The 16417-nt window shown below is 33.3% G+C and overlaps 1 long non-coding RNA gene and 1 other non-coding gene across 2 annotated transcripts in view; one reads left to right on the forward strand and one right to left on the reverse strand.

Annotated features, from left to right (window-relative positions):
* Positions 1-14926, forward strand: part of LOC139850614 (uncharacterized) — a 31328-nt gene extending 16402 nt beyond the window's left edge. The window contains exon 3 of the long non-coding RNA XR_011760085.1: positions 14820-14926. This is a non-coding gene — a long non-coding RNA (uncharacterized lncRNA). The remainder of the gene's footprint in view (positions 1-14819) is intronic.
* Positions 13066-13172, reverse strand: LOC139851041 (small nucleolar RNA R71). Its single transcript, XR_011760405.1, has one exon. It is a non-coding gene; the product is annotated as a small nucleolar RNA R71 (small nucleolar RNA).
* Positions 14927-16417: the final 1491 nt, after the last annotated feature.

Below are 16417 nucleotides of genomic sequence, written 5' to 3' on the forward strand. Positions count from 1 at the left end.
AATCTTTAACTTTATAAAACAATTAAGAAATTAATTTTAAAATTTTGATTCCCTTGTTATTTAGGACGAGGTCGTTTCGGATCGATGTCCTAGTCTGTCCCTCGACAAAATTTTAAAATTTGTCTTTTTGTAGCGATTGTTTTAAAAGCTAGATTTTTGGATTTTTTTAATGTTTTTGGCATACTTTAAATCAATAAGATTAAAAATAATGATAATAAAAGTTCTCGTCCCTCCCTCGGGTAAAGCAATTTCGGTTCAAAGACCTAGTCTTCAACTTACGACGAATTTTAAAAATCATATTCTTAACTTAATGAGATAAAGTAAATTTTTGTTTTTAAATTCACACAACTTAAATATAAAATTCAAAATTAAAAATTAAAAATTCACACCAAACTCAAAATTTGAAATGCATAAAATTAAAATTTCATATTTTAAAAATAATTAAAAATTCACACCAAACTTAATTTAAAAATTTATAAATTCATATCAAACTTATATTAATTTTTCAAATATTTACAATTTTAAATATATTGTTTTTACAAAGTTAACAATATTAATTTAAGATTTAAATATTAAGATTAAAAACATAATAAAATTAAAAATCTTTTTGTCTTTTTATCCCACTTTAATCAATCAAATATTATCAAAAATATGCGCCCCTCTTTTCGGTAAAGTAATTTCGGTTCCAAGACCTAATTTAACTCATGACGAATTTTTGAAATATTTTGGGTTGATTGTTTAAAGATATTTATACCTTAAGAATAAACGTTAAATTTCGCAGTGATGTAATAAATTTTTGAATGATATCAATAATTTCGGTCGCCAAACCTAATTTTATTTAATACCAATTTAATACTTTTTAGCGAACAAATTAGCGTTTATTATCAAAAGGTTAAAAATAAAAATAAAAATAAAAACTGTACAGACATACCTGTGAAATAGATTTCTTAGTTATATGATCTATTATATTCATAAGATAGTCGGTTTAATTGGTTTTCCATGGCTGCATAGGCGTAACCTCGAGCATTCATTGTCTTTTCCTCTAAACATATGAACGGTCCGTCTCTGCATAAAGTAACAAATTCGGTATTTGAATAAGTTTGATTATTTGAACATTTACCTCCATGTGACCATTTTCCGCATTTGTGACATTTTTCTAGGTGTCGTGCTCTTCTTTTCGCTGCGGATTTTGATTTTCCTTTACCAAATTGTAACTTATTATCTTCGCATCTGGATCCTTTTCTAACTCCGTCCATTCTTTCTCTGATTACTGATACTATTTCACTCGGGAGTATGTCATTATTACGTTTAGTGATCAAAGCGTGTAGCATTAGACCATGGTTTAGTTCACAGGCAGTCTTCATTTCGTAAAAACCTAAAAAAAATAAAAATTCAGAATGGGGGGAGAAGACTAGTTCTTTAGGGTCTGCTAGGGAAAGACCATACGTGTTCCATTTTCGAGAACTACACGAAAACAGACAATCTAACTCTAACAGAAATACATATTATCCTTTAAAGACTTGATTCTCCCCACACTTAGTTAGCTGTCGTGTCGAAATTGTGATTAACTTCGTTGTCGACTTCCATCGGACTATGTATGTAATGTTTAACTCTGTGACCATTAACTTTAAATTCAATCCCATTTGAATTTATTAATTCTATCGTTCCGTATGGGAAAACTCTTTTGACTATGAATGGTCCAGACCATCTTGATTTCAATTTTCCAGGAAATAGCTTGAATCGTGAATTGAAAAGAAGAACTCTGTCTCCTTCTTTAAATTCTTTTGAACTTCTGATTCTTTTATCATGCCATTTCTTCGTTCTTTCTTTATAGATTAACGAATTCTCGTATGCTTCATGTCTTAATTCTTCTAATTCGTTTAGTTGACTTAATCGTAGACGTCCAGCTTCATGTAAATCAAGATTACATGTCTTCAAAGCCCAAAATGCTTTGTGTTCAATTTCTACTGGAAGATGACATGCTTTTCCATACACAAGTCTAAAAGGTGTGGTTCCAATTGGAGTTTTGTAGGCTGTTCTAAAAGCCCAGAGTGCATCCTCCAATTTAATGGTCCATTCCTTCGGATTTGATCCTACGGTTTTCTCTAGAATACGTTTTAAAGCTCGGTTTGTATTTTCAACTTGTCCACTTGTTTGTGGATGATATGCGGTGGAGATTTTATGAGTTACTCCATATCTTTTAAGAACTTTCTCAAGTTGATTATTACAGAAATGAGTACCCCGATCACTTATTAAAGCTTTCGGTGTTCCAAACCTTGCAAAAAGACGTTTTAAAAAGTTGACTACAACTCGTGCATCGTTAGTTGGGAGAGCTTGTGCTTCCGCCCATTTAGATACATAATCAATGGCTACGAGTATATATAGATTATTATGAGATTTTGGAAATGGACCCATAAAGTCAATACCCCAAATGTCAAATACTTCACATACTTGGATGACATTTTGTGGCATTTCATCACGTTGACTTATTCTTCCGGTCCTTTGACATGCATCACAGGATTTGCAAAGAAGGTGTGCGTCTTTGTAAATTGTAGGCCAATAGAATCCAGCTTCATAAACTTTTCTTGCTGTTAGTTGAGGCCCATAATGCCCTCCTGTTGGTCCTGTGTGACAATGGTTTAAAATTTTACTAGCTTCATCTCCAAATACACATCGGCGTATTATTCCATCGGGACAACTTTTAAACAGATGTGGATCTTCCCAGAAATAGTGTTTTATATCACTGAAGAATTTCTTTCGTCTTTGGTACGATAATCCTTTTTCAAGGAATCCACAAACTAAGTAGTTTGCATAGTCTGCAAACCATGGGATTTCTTTATAATCTATCTTCAATAGATATTCATCAGGAAAGTTGTCTTGTATGGCCGATTCATTCAGAACTTCTAATTCGGGATTTTCAAGACGAGAAAGATGATCAGCGGCGAGATTTTCTGCTCCTTTTTTATCTCGGATTTCAATATCAAACTCTTGTAAGAGTAAGATCCAACGGATTAATCTTGGTTTAGCATCTTGTTTTGAAAATAGGTATCTAAGAGCAGAATGGTCGGTATAGACCACCGTTTTTGCTAGAACGAGATATGATCGAAATTTGTCAAAAGCAAAGACAATAGCAAGGAGTTCTTTTTCAGTAGTTGTATAGTTCGTTTGTGCTCCTTGTAATGTCTTACTAGCATAATATATAGGTTGAAATCGTTTTTCAATCCTTTGTCCTAAAACGGCTCCCATTGCAAAATCACTTGCATCGCACATTAGTTCAAATGGTAGATTCCAATTTGGTGTTATCATGATCGGTGCATTAGTGAGTTTTTCTTTAAGAATATTAAAAGATTTGATACATTCATCTGAAAAGATGAATGGCGCATCTTTTTCTAGGAGTTTATTCATAGGAGTGGCAATTTTAGAAAAATCTTTTATGAAACGTCGGTAAAAACCGGCATGCCCTAGAAAACTCCTAACTCCTCTAACATTGGTGGGATGTGGAAGTTTAGCAATTACATCTACTTTAGCTCTATCCACTTCAATTCCTTCTTTTGAAATTTTATGTCCAAGAACGATGCCTTCTTTAACCATGAAATGGCATTTCTCCCAATTAAGTACTAGATTTGATTTTTCGCATCTAATTAGCATTCGTTCCAGATTAACTAGACATGATTTAAATGTATCACCGAAGACTGAAAAGTCATCCATGAATACTTCCATGCATTCTTCTATCATGTCATGAAAAATCGCCATCATACACCTTTGAAAGGTTGCAGGGGCGTTGCAAAGTCCAAATGGCATTCTTTTGTAAGCAAAAGTACCATAAGGGCACGTGAATGTGGTTTTCTCTTGATCTTCGGGTGCTATTGGAATTTGAAAATATCCGGAAAATCCATCTAGAAAACAATAGTAACTATTTCCGGCTAATCTTTCCAACATTTGATCTATGAAAGGTAAGGGAAAGTGATCTTTTCTGGTGGCGTCATTTAATTTTCTATAATCAATACATACACGCCATCCTGTTACAGTCCTAGTAGGAATAAGCTCATTTTTCTCATTTGTGATGACAGTCATGCCACCCTTCTTAGGTACGCATTGAACTGGGCTTACCCATGGACTATCAGAAATTGGATATATCAAACCTGCATCTAGCAGTTTAATAATCTCTTTCTTAACTACATCTTGCATATTAGGATTTAGTCTTCGTTGGCGTTGCACATACGTTTTATGACCTTCTTCCATAAGGATTTTATGTGTGCAATACGAAGGACTTATTCCTTTAATATCATGAATCTTCCATGCAATGGCTGGTTTATGAGCTTTCAACACAGAAATGAGTTGTGATTTCTCATTTTCAGTAAGAGAAGACGATATTATTACAGGTAATTCAGATTCACCATGTAAATAAGCGTATTCCAAATGGTTTGGAAGTGGCTTTAACTCTAATTTCGGAGGTTCTTCTATCGATGATTTATATCGATATCTGTCTTCTTCTTTTAGCATTTGAATTTCTTCTGTTGTTGGTTCATATCCATTAGCTATAAGTGTAGCTAACATTTCAGCTTCATCAATTGGTTCATTACTTTCTCCTAAAGAACATTCTCCTGTTCCTTGTAATTCTGGAAATTCTTCTAATAATTCTGCATGTGCATCTATAGTTTGAATATAATAACATGTATCATCTGCAGATTGTGGTTGTTGCATGGCTCTATCCACTGAAAAGGTAACACTTTCATCCTCTATACTTAGGGTCAGTTTCTTACCGAACACGTCTATCATTGCTTTAGCCGTGTTTAAGAATGGTCTTCCTAATATGAGAGGAACTTGAGAATCTTCTTCCATGTCTAAAACAACAAAATCTACTGGAAATACTAAAGTACCAACTTTAACTAGCATGTTCTCCATTATCCCTCTAGGATATTTTATTGATCGATCGGCTAGTTGTATGCTTATTCTGGTTGGTTTCAATTCTCCAAGGTCTAGTTTAGCGTATAGTGAATACGACATTAGATTTATACTAGCACCTAAATCAGCCAATGCTTCTATTGAACTAAGACTACCCAGAAAACATGGAATTGTGAAACTTCCTGGATCAGATAGTTTTTCTGGTATCTTATTCAACAGCACTGCTGAACAATTAGCATTCATAGTAACAGCCGAGAGTTCTTCCATTTTCTTTCTATTCGTGATTAGATCTTTCAAGAATTTAGCATATCTTGGCATTCCTGAAATCACATCAATGAAAGGAAGATTTACATTTATCTGTTTAAACATATCCAAGAATTTGGATTGCTCGGCTTCAAGTTTTTCCTTCTTCATTTTACTCGGATAAGGAAGTGGTGGTTGGTATGGTTTAACATAAGGTTTATCCTTAACTGTGTTATCTTCATTAACCTTTTCAACTACCGGTTCTTTTTCCTTATCTTGATCAGGTTGTGGTTCTTGTGTAGTAAGAATAGTTTCATCAGAAGTTACAGGTATTTCAGGTGGTTTAAGTGTTGTACCACTTCTTGTGGTAATAGCTTTAGCTGTTTCATTCCGGGGGTTAGCATTTGTATTGCTTGGTAAACTTCCCGGTTTTCTTTCACCTATTAACCTTGCTAGGTTACTTACTTCTTGTTCTAGATTTTGAATAGAAGCTTGTTGATTTCTAAATGCTTGAGCATTTTGTTCATTTGTTTGTTTTTGAGATGTGAAAAACTGCGTTTGAGTTTCAACTAGCTTCGTCATCATATCTTCTAAATTCGGCTTTTTATCATCGGTTTGTTGTGGTGGTTTGTTTTGAAAATTAGGTCTTTGCTGATTGTAAGTATTATTGGATACTTGTTGATTGCTAGGACCTTGTTGGTTGTTGTATGGAATATTTCGGTTATAATTCTGGTTTTGATTGTAAATCGGTCTTGGCGGTTGATAATTATTCTGATAATTATTTCCAGGCCTTTGGTTTATGTATGAAATATTCTCTCTTTGTTCCATTGTTAATTCAATATTGAGACAATCTTTTGTCAAATGTGGTCCTCCACACTGCTCACAACTAATTCGTATAGCATGAATATCTTTAGTCATCTTTTCCATTCGTCTCTCGAAAGCATCTATCTTTGCCGAAATGGAATCTAAGTCATGGCTAGAATCGGCTCTAGCTGCTTTAGATGATCTAATGATATCTTTTTCTTGGTGCCACTCATGTGAGTGGGAAGCAGTGTTATCAATAATTTTGTAAGCATCAGTTTCGGTTTTCTTCATAATCGAACCACCAGCTGCTATATCTATGTCTTTCCTTGTAGTGATGTCGCATCCTTGGTAGAATATTTGTACTATTTGACAGGTGTCTAAACCATGTTGCGGACATCCTCTTAACAACTTTCCATATCTTGTCCACGCCTCATATAGAGTTTCATTTGGCTTCTGTGTGAACGTAACAATTTCTGCTTGAAGTCTTACGGCTTTAGATGCAGGAAAGAATTGTTTAAGAAATTTGTCAACTAAAACATCCCATGTATCAATCGCCCCTTCAGGTAACGATTCCAACCAATCTTTGGCTTCTCCCTTTAAAGTCCAGGGAAATAACATGAGATATATCTGTTCATCCTCCACTTCTCGGATTTTAAATAGTGTGCAGATCCTATTAAAGGTACGTAGATGTTCATTTGGATCTTCCTTCGGCGCACCACTAAATTGGCATTGATTAGTCACCATGTGTAGAATTTGTCCTTTGATTTCATAATCTGGCGCATTAATGTCTGGATGAGTAATTGCGTGACCTTGGCCAGTGCGTTTAGCTCTCATTCGGTCTTCCATACTTAAAGGTTCCAGATTCTCCATAATTGAATTTGTTGAATCGGTATCACTAGATGATTCTGATTTAATAGTTCGTTCCTCAACAATCTCTGTTTGAATGATTGGTGGTTCCGGAGGAAAGTTTAATGGTTCAGGATCTATGAACCGTTCCTGAATATTTTCTGGATTCTCAATTGTGAGGTCGGGTTCAAAAAATGGATTATCGGTATTTTGAACTGAAGTACTTGGTCGACTGGATGACGATTCTAAAGAAAAATCAACGGCGGTTATATTTGTTAAACGATGTCTTGATCGAGTTACAGGTGGTGAACGTACAAAAGGTGGTGAACGTCTTGCTCGGTGCATTCACTGAATATCTTATTAGTTTTAAAAAGGAAAGAAAAATTATAATAAGTTATCCAATTAATAGACTTTTCTGATTTTGCCCACGTTTCGAATAGCCAAAAGATGCAGCAGAGGGGCAGGATTCGTTTGGTCTCAATATAATTGAGGACTGTTTGGCTCCAATAACCCGGTCCACGTACAAATCCAACTATTACTACGAACCAGAAAATTTTGATGTCTATTAATTTAACCACTCAAAATAAATTTTCGTAATTTTAAGAAATTTAGATAAGAAGTAGAATAAAATTCTAAGTCCTAAAAACTAGAATGGCGAGAAATAAGAAAGACAAAGAGTTCGTCGCAAAAGGTCGAGAAAAAAAAAAAAATGGTTGAAAAATAAAGGACGACGGAAAAATAAAAGAAACTTATAAAAACTTAAAAATACTTAACTAATTTAACCTTATTACTACAACTAACTTAAAATTATAATCGCAAATTGAAATTACTAATTGGAATGATAATTGATACATAGTAAAAGGTCTAAAAATATTAAAGCTTACAAGGAAAAACTAAATTCCAAATGGAAATAACTAAAAAAAAAAAAAAAAAAAAAAAAAAAAAAACTAAAACTTAAAAAGGCGTCGCAAAATTCTAAAGCACCTAAATCTTAGTCTAAAGAAAAAGCACTTAAGGAATTCTACGGCAAAGCCTAAAAATCTAGGAGTAAAAATAACTATAGCTAAAACTAAGTTTAAAATTAAATATGAGCTAAAAATACAAAAGTTACGCTACAACGATTAAAAAGGTACAAAATATAAAAATATACAAAAAATTGTAAAAAGTACAATTTTTATAAAAATATTATTTTATATTATTTATTTTACTAAACTATTAATTTTACAATTTAATAAAAACTTAATTAATACTAAATACATAAATATAAAGTAAAAAGTAAAAATAAAACTAAAATTAATAATAATAATAATATTTAGGTTTTAATAATAATAATAATTAAAAATAACCCGTGATTAGGGTTTTTGTCCGTGTGTCAGAGGGTCTCCGCGAGTCGCGGCAAATAAAGAGGAAAACCCCGCAAGTCGCGGGGTTCAGGAATTCAGTTGACAGCTTTGTTTTTTTACGCGTTTTTCTTTTTATTTTTTTTTTTCTTTTTATTTTGTTTTCTGTTTTTTTAATTAAATAAAAGATATTAAAATTAAAACTTATATTTTTATAAACTAAAATAAAAATAAAGAAACTTATAAAACTTAAATATTTAACAAAATCTTAAAAATGCTTATATTTTTGTTTTTTTATATTTTTGAATAATTAAAACGTATTTCTACAAAAGCAAATTTTTAATAAAAGTAACTAAAAATCTTGTGTTTTTTTTTTTTATTAGCGTTGCGCTTCCGGCTTTTAAGATGTTCCCCGGCAGCGGCGCCAAAAATACTTGATGAAGTGCGAGGTGTATATAAAATAGTTATTATTTTACTAGGAAAAACTATTAAATACGATACAATTTTACACAAGATATTTATTTATTTATAGAATGGATATACTTAAACCTTGCTACAACACTTATAGGCAGTGTACCTAATCGTACAGTAGTGTAGTTTTTAGTAAGTCCGGTTCGTTCCACAGGGAAATCTTTAAACAAAGCTCAACGCTATATTAGTTAACTTTTATAAAAATACAAATATATATATAGGTAATATTATTATTATAAAGGGGGGTTTTTACCGTTTAATGACCGGTTTGTCGATTTTAAAACTTTAGTCGCAGTTAAAACCTAATGTAAAATATAAAATAAATACAAGACTTTAAATTAAAGCGTAAAGTAAATAACGATAATGAAATTGCGAATAATAAAAATGCGATAAAATTAAATTGCGATAATTAAAAAGTACGATAATTAAAAGTGCGATAAAATAAAAGTGCGATAATTAGAAGTGCAATTAAATATAAAATAAAGGAAATTAAATATGAAATAAAAGAATTATGCTTATTTAAACTTCCGTAATCATGATGTTTGACGTGTTGATTTTAGTTTTATGCCCATGGGTTAATTGTCCTTTGTCCTGAATTATTCAATATGTCCGTCTGGTTTTTGTCCATAACAGTCCATCAGTCATAAATATAAATTGCAAGTGTCCTTGTCAAATTATTATTATACCCGAAGATAAATATTCCAACTAATTGGGGATTCGAATTGTAACAAGGTTTTAATACTTTGTTTAATGAATACACCAGGTTATCGACTGCGTGTAAACCAAGGTTTTACTTACTTTGTTAACAATTACACCAATTACCCTTGAATGTAATTTCACCCCTGTTTTAATTATTCTAGTGGCTATTAATCCATTCCCGTGTCCGGTTAAATGAACGATTATTCGTACATATAAATACCCCGCCCATCGTGTCCGATCGAGTGTATATGGTAATTTATAGGGACGCCCAATTGTAAATCTTTATATTAACATTAACAAACTTTCATTTAGTTAAACAAATATAAAGCCCATTAATAGCCCATAGCCTAGTTTCCACAAGTGTCGTTCTTTTATCCAAACCCCAATTATGGTACAAAGCCCAATTACCCAATTTTAGTAATTAGCCCAACATCATGATTACTTCGTTTTAAATAAGCATAATAATAACTTAGCTACGAGACATTAATATAAAAAGGTTGAACATAACTTACAATGATTAAAAATAGCGTAGCGTTACACGGACAGAATTTCGACTTACACCCTTACAACATTCGCTAACATACCCTTATTATTAGAATTATAATTAAAATTAAAATATAAATTATAAATATAAATATATATTACTTCGTATGAATGAGAAGAAAAAAATGATGATGATTTTGATCAGAATTCGGGTTGATTTATAGCCAGACTTGATTTTTGGGGCTCCGCGACTCGCGGCCAAATACCCTTAAAACTCCGCGAGTCGCGGAGAGGTATTTACAGTTTACACCCTTGGAGTTTCCTGCTGCCGACGGTTTTAAATATATATATATAATATATATATAATTAATATAATTAATTATATATTATATTATATTTATATATATAGTTAACTTGTAATTTTTAGTCCGTTGCGTCGAGCGTTAAGAATTGACTCTGGTCCCGGTTCCGGATTTTCGAACGTCCTCGCGTACAATTTAATATCTTGTACTTTGCGTTTTGAATCTTGTACTCTTGTGATTTTGAGACGTTTCTTATCAATAATTGGAACCTTTTTGATTGTCTTTTGTTCTTTTGAGCTTTTTGGTCGTTTGCGTCTTCAAATCGTCGAATCTGTCTTTTGTCTTCACCTTTTATTATTTAAACGAATATCACTTGTAAATAGAACAATTGCAACTAAAAGCTTGTCTTTCTTGAGGAATAATGCTATGAAATATATGTTCGTTTTTAGCATTATCACCCCTTGGTAAGAGAAGTCTATCGGATACAACGGCCATAATCAGTAGAATCAAACCTATATTTAAGCCTAAGATAGTTAGGAAGGAGTAGTGGTTACTTAATTTTGGGATTTTCTAATTTATAAGACAGATAAAGTAAATGCGATAAAATTCGTAATTCAGATAAAGTTAAAGTGAGTGCATACTATGACTTCATCAGTTATTCTGCCGAGATTATGGAATGCTGGCTCATGAATAGGCAGAGGCCTTATATTCATTACACTGGTCCTAAACGCCTCTGTCATAAGACATGTCACTGGGTACTGCGTTAGGCTTGAAGATTCTGAATAGACGTTCTAGAGAGAGAAAAGTACAGAGATTAGGAAAAATAATTATCTCTCTATTGTCGCTCTCTAATGGTCAATAGGAGAATAGTATGTAGTTAGTAGTAGAAGCTATCAAGCATTGTAATGCTATGGATATTATGAAGAAATACAAGTGTTATTCTGCCGACATTATTCGGTAACATCTATACTTTCTTTTATTAATTTATTATAATATTCTTGTTTGATGTTTGTGATTTATTAATATTAGAAATGCTTGTTGCCATGATGTGTGAGTAATTTCTTGATTGTTTGCCATGATTTAATAATGTTAGTTAGGGATGATTATCGTTTCGTACTCGCTTTCTGTCTATGATATTAAACCTAGTTATTATCGTCCTTCCACCAATAAACGTGATTAAAACCTTTTATAAAGTCAACAATTATAAGGTAATTAATTATCTGTGTTTATATATTGATCAAGGTATAAACCCATCGGAAATACTATAAAGTACATGGGGAATTACTGTAGGACCAGATCAAGACATTGGTCAAGAGTATAAGACTCGAGGAAATACTGTTGTAATAGTAGAGTACAGTGTTGATGTACTATAAGACCACTTGAGCATGGTCAAGGTTATAAGCTATGAAACCACTATAAGTCTAGTACATGGTGGATAACTAAGGGATTTATTTGGTAGATTTAAGTAAGGGCTGGTTTAAATCATAAATGGGAATTCAACGCACTACAATACAAACTAAGCTTATAAATCTTTAAAGATGACTGAGAACTATCAGATGTTCTAATTTGTCTACAAACCCTTAGATTTTACCAAACTATTGACAGAAAGAGATTCGAAACACAACCACTCACTTGGATGATACACTAAGGTGTTAAGAAAGGTTGGATATTATATATATGGCTATGCTACTTTATTCGTGCTCCCAAGGTATGAACTGCATCCAATATGGGCCCCTCATATTCTTAAACTAGATAAAGCGTCGGGAGTTGAGCATAGCCCATCTGATCAGAATCTTCAAAGCCTAGTTCCTCGTGACATGCTAATCGGGAAATCGCTTAGTAGGGAATCTAGTGTTCACACTGAGGTATATCTATCCAATGAGTGTCTCGCAATCATCCCGACACTACATTATCTTAAATCATGGTGAACCACGTCTTCTCTGTCCTTAGCTGTTGCATGCTAGCTAGCTTATTTTAATTATATTGCTTTAATATTTTAAGTATAATTATAATTATAAATTAAATCAACCCAACTATTGCCTTTACACAATTTGATATTCCGGATAAAGTGGTGTCTAGAATAAACCGGTTGGACTTGGTTGTTGGATTTTCCGAACAGTCGCCAATTTATTGGGACCAAAAGGATCATGCCTCTCCACACAAGGTGTACCTGGCCACTAGTCTTGGATACTAAATTGTGTACAAACCCAATCTTAATTACTAAATTATCTGAATAAGCTCCGTTTCAAATTCGACCGCTTAAGGAACGACCCTAGGTCATATTTTCCCTTGCTAACCCATAGGAAGGAATAATAGATTTAGGCCCAGCATATATAAATTAAACAATCAGCTTCTTCTGTTGATATCCTGAATTGACGTTTTGCGACCTAACGAAACCGCATAAATAAACCGTTCAATTTGGGCATATCATAGGAGTAGTTAATTTTTGGCGCCGCTGCAGGGGAGCGGTAGTAAAATTTGGAGCCTGTTTAGATTAGTTAGTTTTTAAGAGACCCTTTTGACTGAGACTAGCTTTGTTAGAAGTTACTAGTTTACCGTAGTTAGGTTAGATAATATTAGCTTAATTTAGTTTAATTAAAAAGTTTAAAATGGACTTCCTTATTAGTGAACCTTTAGGATGGTTTAACCTACTTAGACCGCTAAGAATTCTTCCGACACATCCTTTCTTCTATCTGATATCATACATCGTACCCATCATTCAGAATCACTGTCTATTCCATGGCTTACCAATTGACGATCCCAACTCTCACTTAGATAGATTTCTCTCCTTATCCAACTTATATAAGCAAAACGGGGTTGAACAAGATGTAGTTCGTCTGTATCTGTTCCCCTATTCCTTAACTCTTCATGCAAAAGCCTGGTTCGAGGGGTTAGAACCCAATTCTATCACCTCATGGGAGGAAATGGCAACAACTTTCTTAATCAAGTACTTTCCCCCATCAAAACAAATTAGACTTAGGAATGATATCGTAAACTTTCAACAAGCATACGATGAATCACTCTACACTGCATGGGAGAGATTCAAACATTTGCTTCGAAGATGCCCGAACCATCGTCTTGAGAGCTCTTATCAGATTTTGACCTTCTACAAAGGTCTGAATCAGAACAACAAGTCTGCTCTTGATGCTATTTCTCAAAGTAACTTCATGAACTTCACTGCTGACGAGGCCTGGAGATTGATTGAGGAGATGACTATGCACCATCACGATTGGAACACGGAAGAGCACATTTCATCAGCAACACCGCTCTCCGCCTCCGATCCTATCGGAAATAAAACCATCAAATTTCTCTCGGACAAAATAGAAAACCTCACCAAAGAATTCGGAGAACTAAAGAAACTCCCACAACATGTGTCTCAAGTGCAATTATGCCAGAATTGTACTGAACCACATTCGGCCAAGGTATACGAGGATGAATGTGAGGACTCTGTTGTCTACTCCGATAAGATCCTAGCTCATCCGCACAACCAACCTAACAACCCCACTACCCCACTAGAGACAAGTCCAGACGATGTCCTACTACGAATCATCAACATGATCACAGCAAGACAAGACGCAGCTGACTTAGGCATGACTAATCACTTGAGTAGTCTTGAAAATCGAATAAGCCAGCTAAATCAACGTCTCGATTCTCTAGGTTGTCCTAAAAATGACTCAAAGGTGGCACATAGCCAACCTTTAGTTTCTTCTAAGGAGAAGAAACTAACTAATACCCTGTGACGATCGCTCTAAATCCACTTGGACGAACACGTCATTCATCGATTTCATTGCGAGGTATTTGACCTCTATATGATACGTTTTGTAAACATTGCATTCTTTTGAAAAGGCACACCATAAATGAATATTTAAATCAAAGGTTTTCGACATCTGATGATTTCTACATATAGACAATCACCATAAATAATAGTTTATAACAGTATTTCCGTTGACAATGCAGTCAAAATAAGATACATAGTGATGATTTGGTGAATGCAACGTCTCCTTGAAAAATATGTCATGTAAGACTCCATGCACATAGCTTGTTTAACATCTAAGCAAACAGCGGAAGACTTCTAGGAAACCTGAGAATAAACATGCTAACAAGTGTCAACACAAAGGTTGGTGAGTTCATAGTTTTAATGTTGCGCATAATCTGTATATAAATGTGGATCACAAGATTTCAGTTGTTTCATCCAGAAACGTTTATCAAAATATTCTATGAAATTGAGCACCCTGATAACTAAACTTTAACGTCTATATAATAAGTACCCCTGTTTTAACATACATGCAACCAACATGTACAATACACGCAAACCAACGTGTACTAAACTCAAATAGCATACGTCTGTTTTGTAGTTCAGGCTAGGGTTTCTATACCTGGAACAGACGGGGATGTCAAGCCCTATGGATCCATATACTACTACTCGCGCCCACCAGTTCTTATAACTGGCAGTTACTAGTTACCAAAGCTAAGGGATTTTCGGTTCAAACTCAGTGTAGAATTTAGTATGTACTTGTATCCATTGTGTTTAAAATAAAGTGCATGTATTCTCAGCCCAAAAATATATATTGCAAAAGCATTTAAAAAGGGAGCAAATGAAACTCACACTTTATAATTATTGTAAAACAGTTATTAAAGCATTTGCATGTATTCTCAGCCCAAAAATATAAAGGGTAAAAAGGATCATATGAAACTCACTGTTTAATATTGATATACAATATTGCAGGAAAGCACGTAGACGCATCGGAGATGATAAACACGAGGTTTGATTCACAAAAATACCCCCGAACATTACCCATAATTTCCTTGGCAATAACCCATATTTTCCTTAGCTCTAGCTCGCTTGGAAACACGTTTTGAAAATTACTTGGACAGCACTCCGTCGTAATATTTTATGTACATTATTATTTTTGTATCGCAAAAATAATAACACTAATAATAAAAAATAATAAGATTAATAATAATCTTATTAATAATAATAATAATAATAATAATAATAATAATAATAATAATAATAATAATAATAATAATAATAATAATAATAAATAATATTACGGAGTATATCTATATTTGTGTATGTGTGTGATTATCTCGAGCCAAAAACTGCAATTTATAGCAATCATACCTGAAAAAGTACCCCATGCGATCGCATGGGATTTGTGCTTCAAGGCCATGCGATCGCATGGAACCCTGGGACAGCTCACAAATTTTTAACTTCTTGTTTGTCGACATAATTTTATATTATATATAATATATTTAATTTATATAATTAATTATATATTATATTAAATTCACATGCATAGTTGACTTGTAATTTTTGTTCTGATAAGTCGCATGTCATCACTCGACTTATGTCCCGGTTTCGGTTTTTCGAACACCCTTTCGTACGCTGAGAAAACTAGTACTTTTCGTTTCGTGACTCGTACCTTTGTCAAAATATAAACTTATCTTAAACTTTCGAGTGTTTTGGTCATTTACTTTTATAAATTATCGTCTCGTAGTATATACATATACATATATACATTTTTTTTGAAATAGTGTTTTCCTGTAGCAAAGTTAATGTAGCAAAGGCAATTTTTACTGTAGCAATTTACTGTAGCAAAGTCAATTTTTACTGTAGCAAATAGTAATTTTCGAAAACACTGTAGCATTTTGGGTACCGTAGCAATTCGAAAATACTGTAGCAAATTAGTGTTTTACTTGTTTATTTTAAATGTTTTAGTTCGCTTATCTAAATATCAATCGAATTAACAAACGAATGTTACTATCGTTTACTAAATAACTTGAAATCATATATATATATATATATATATATATATATATATATATATATATATATATATATATATATATATATATATATGCACATTAAGTTATATATATATTGTTCGTGAATCATAGAGAACAGTCAAAGAATAATTGATTATATGAATATAGTTCCAAAACTGTCGTGACTCAATATTACAGACTTTGCTTATCGTGTCGGAAACGTTAAAGATTAAGTTTAAATTTGGTCAGAAATTTCCGGGTCATCACATACCCGTTCGGTAGTAGTCATTGAGTCATCACCTAAACCTACTGGGAAAACACCCATTCCATTCCCGGGCCGTCTCAAGCAAAGACATAACAAGATGAAATCTTTCAAGCTCGACGGTAAATTTTTGGACACTGTGTCTAAAAATCCTCACAGTAAGAAGTATTTTAGGAAACTTCTATCAACCAAGGATAAGGTACCCGAAGTACCCAATGTCCCGCTGAACGCGGATTGTTCAGTCATTCTCTTAAATACTCTTCCTGAAAAACTAGGGGATACCGGACGATTTA

The sequence above is a fragment of the Rutidosis leptorrhynchoides genome, chromosome 5 (genome assembly GCF_046630445.1).
Source record: "Rutidosis leptorrhynchoides isolate AG116_Rl617_1_P2 chromosome 5, CSIRO_AGI_Rlap_v1, whole genome shotgun sequence".
Classification (NCBI taxonomy): domain Eukaryota; kingdom Viridiplantae; phylum Streptophyta; class Magnoliopsida; order Asterales; family Asteraceae; genus Rutidosis; species Rutidosis leptorrhynchoides.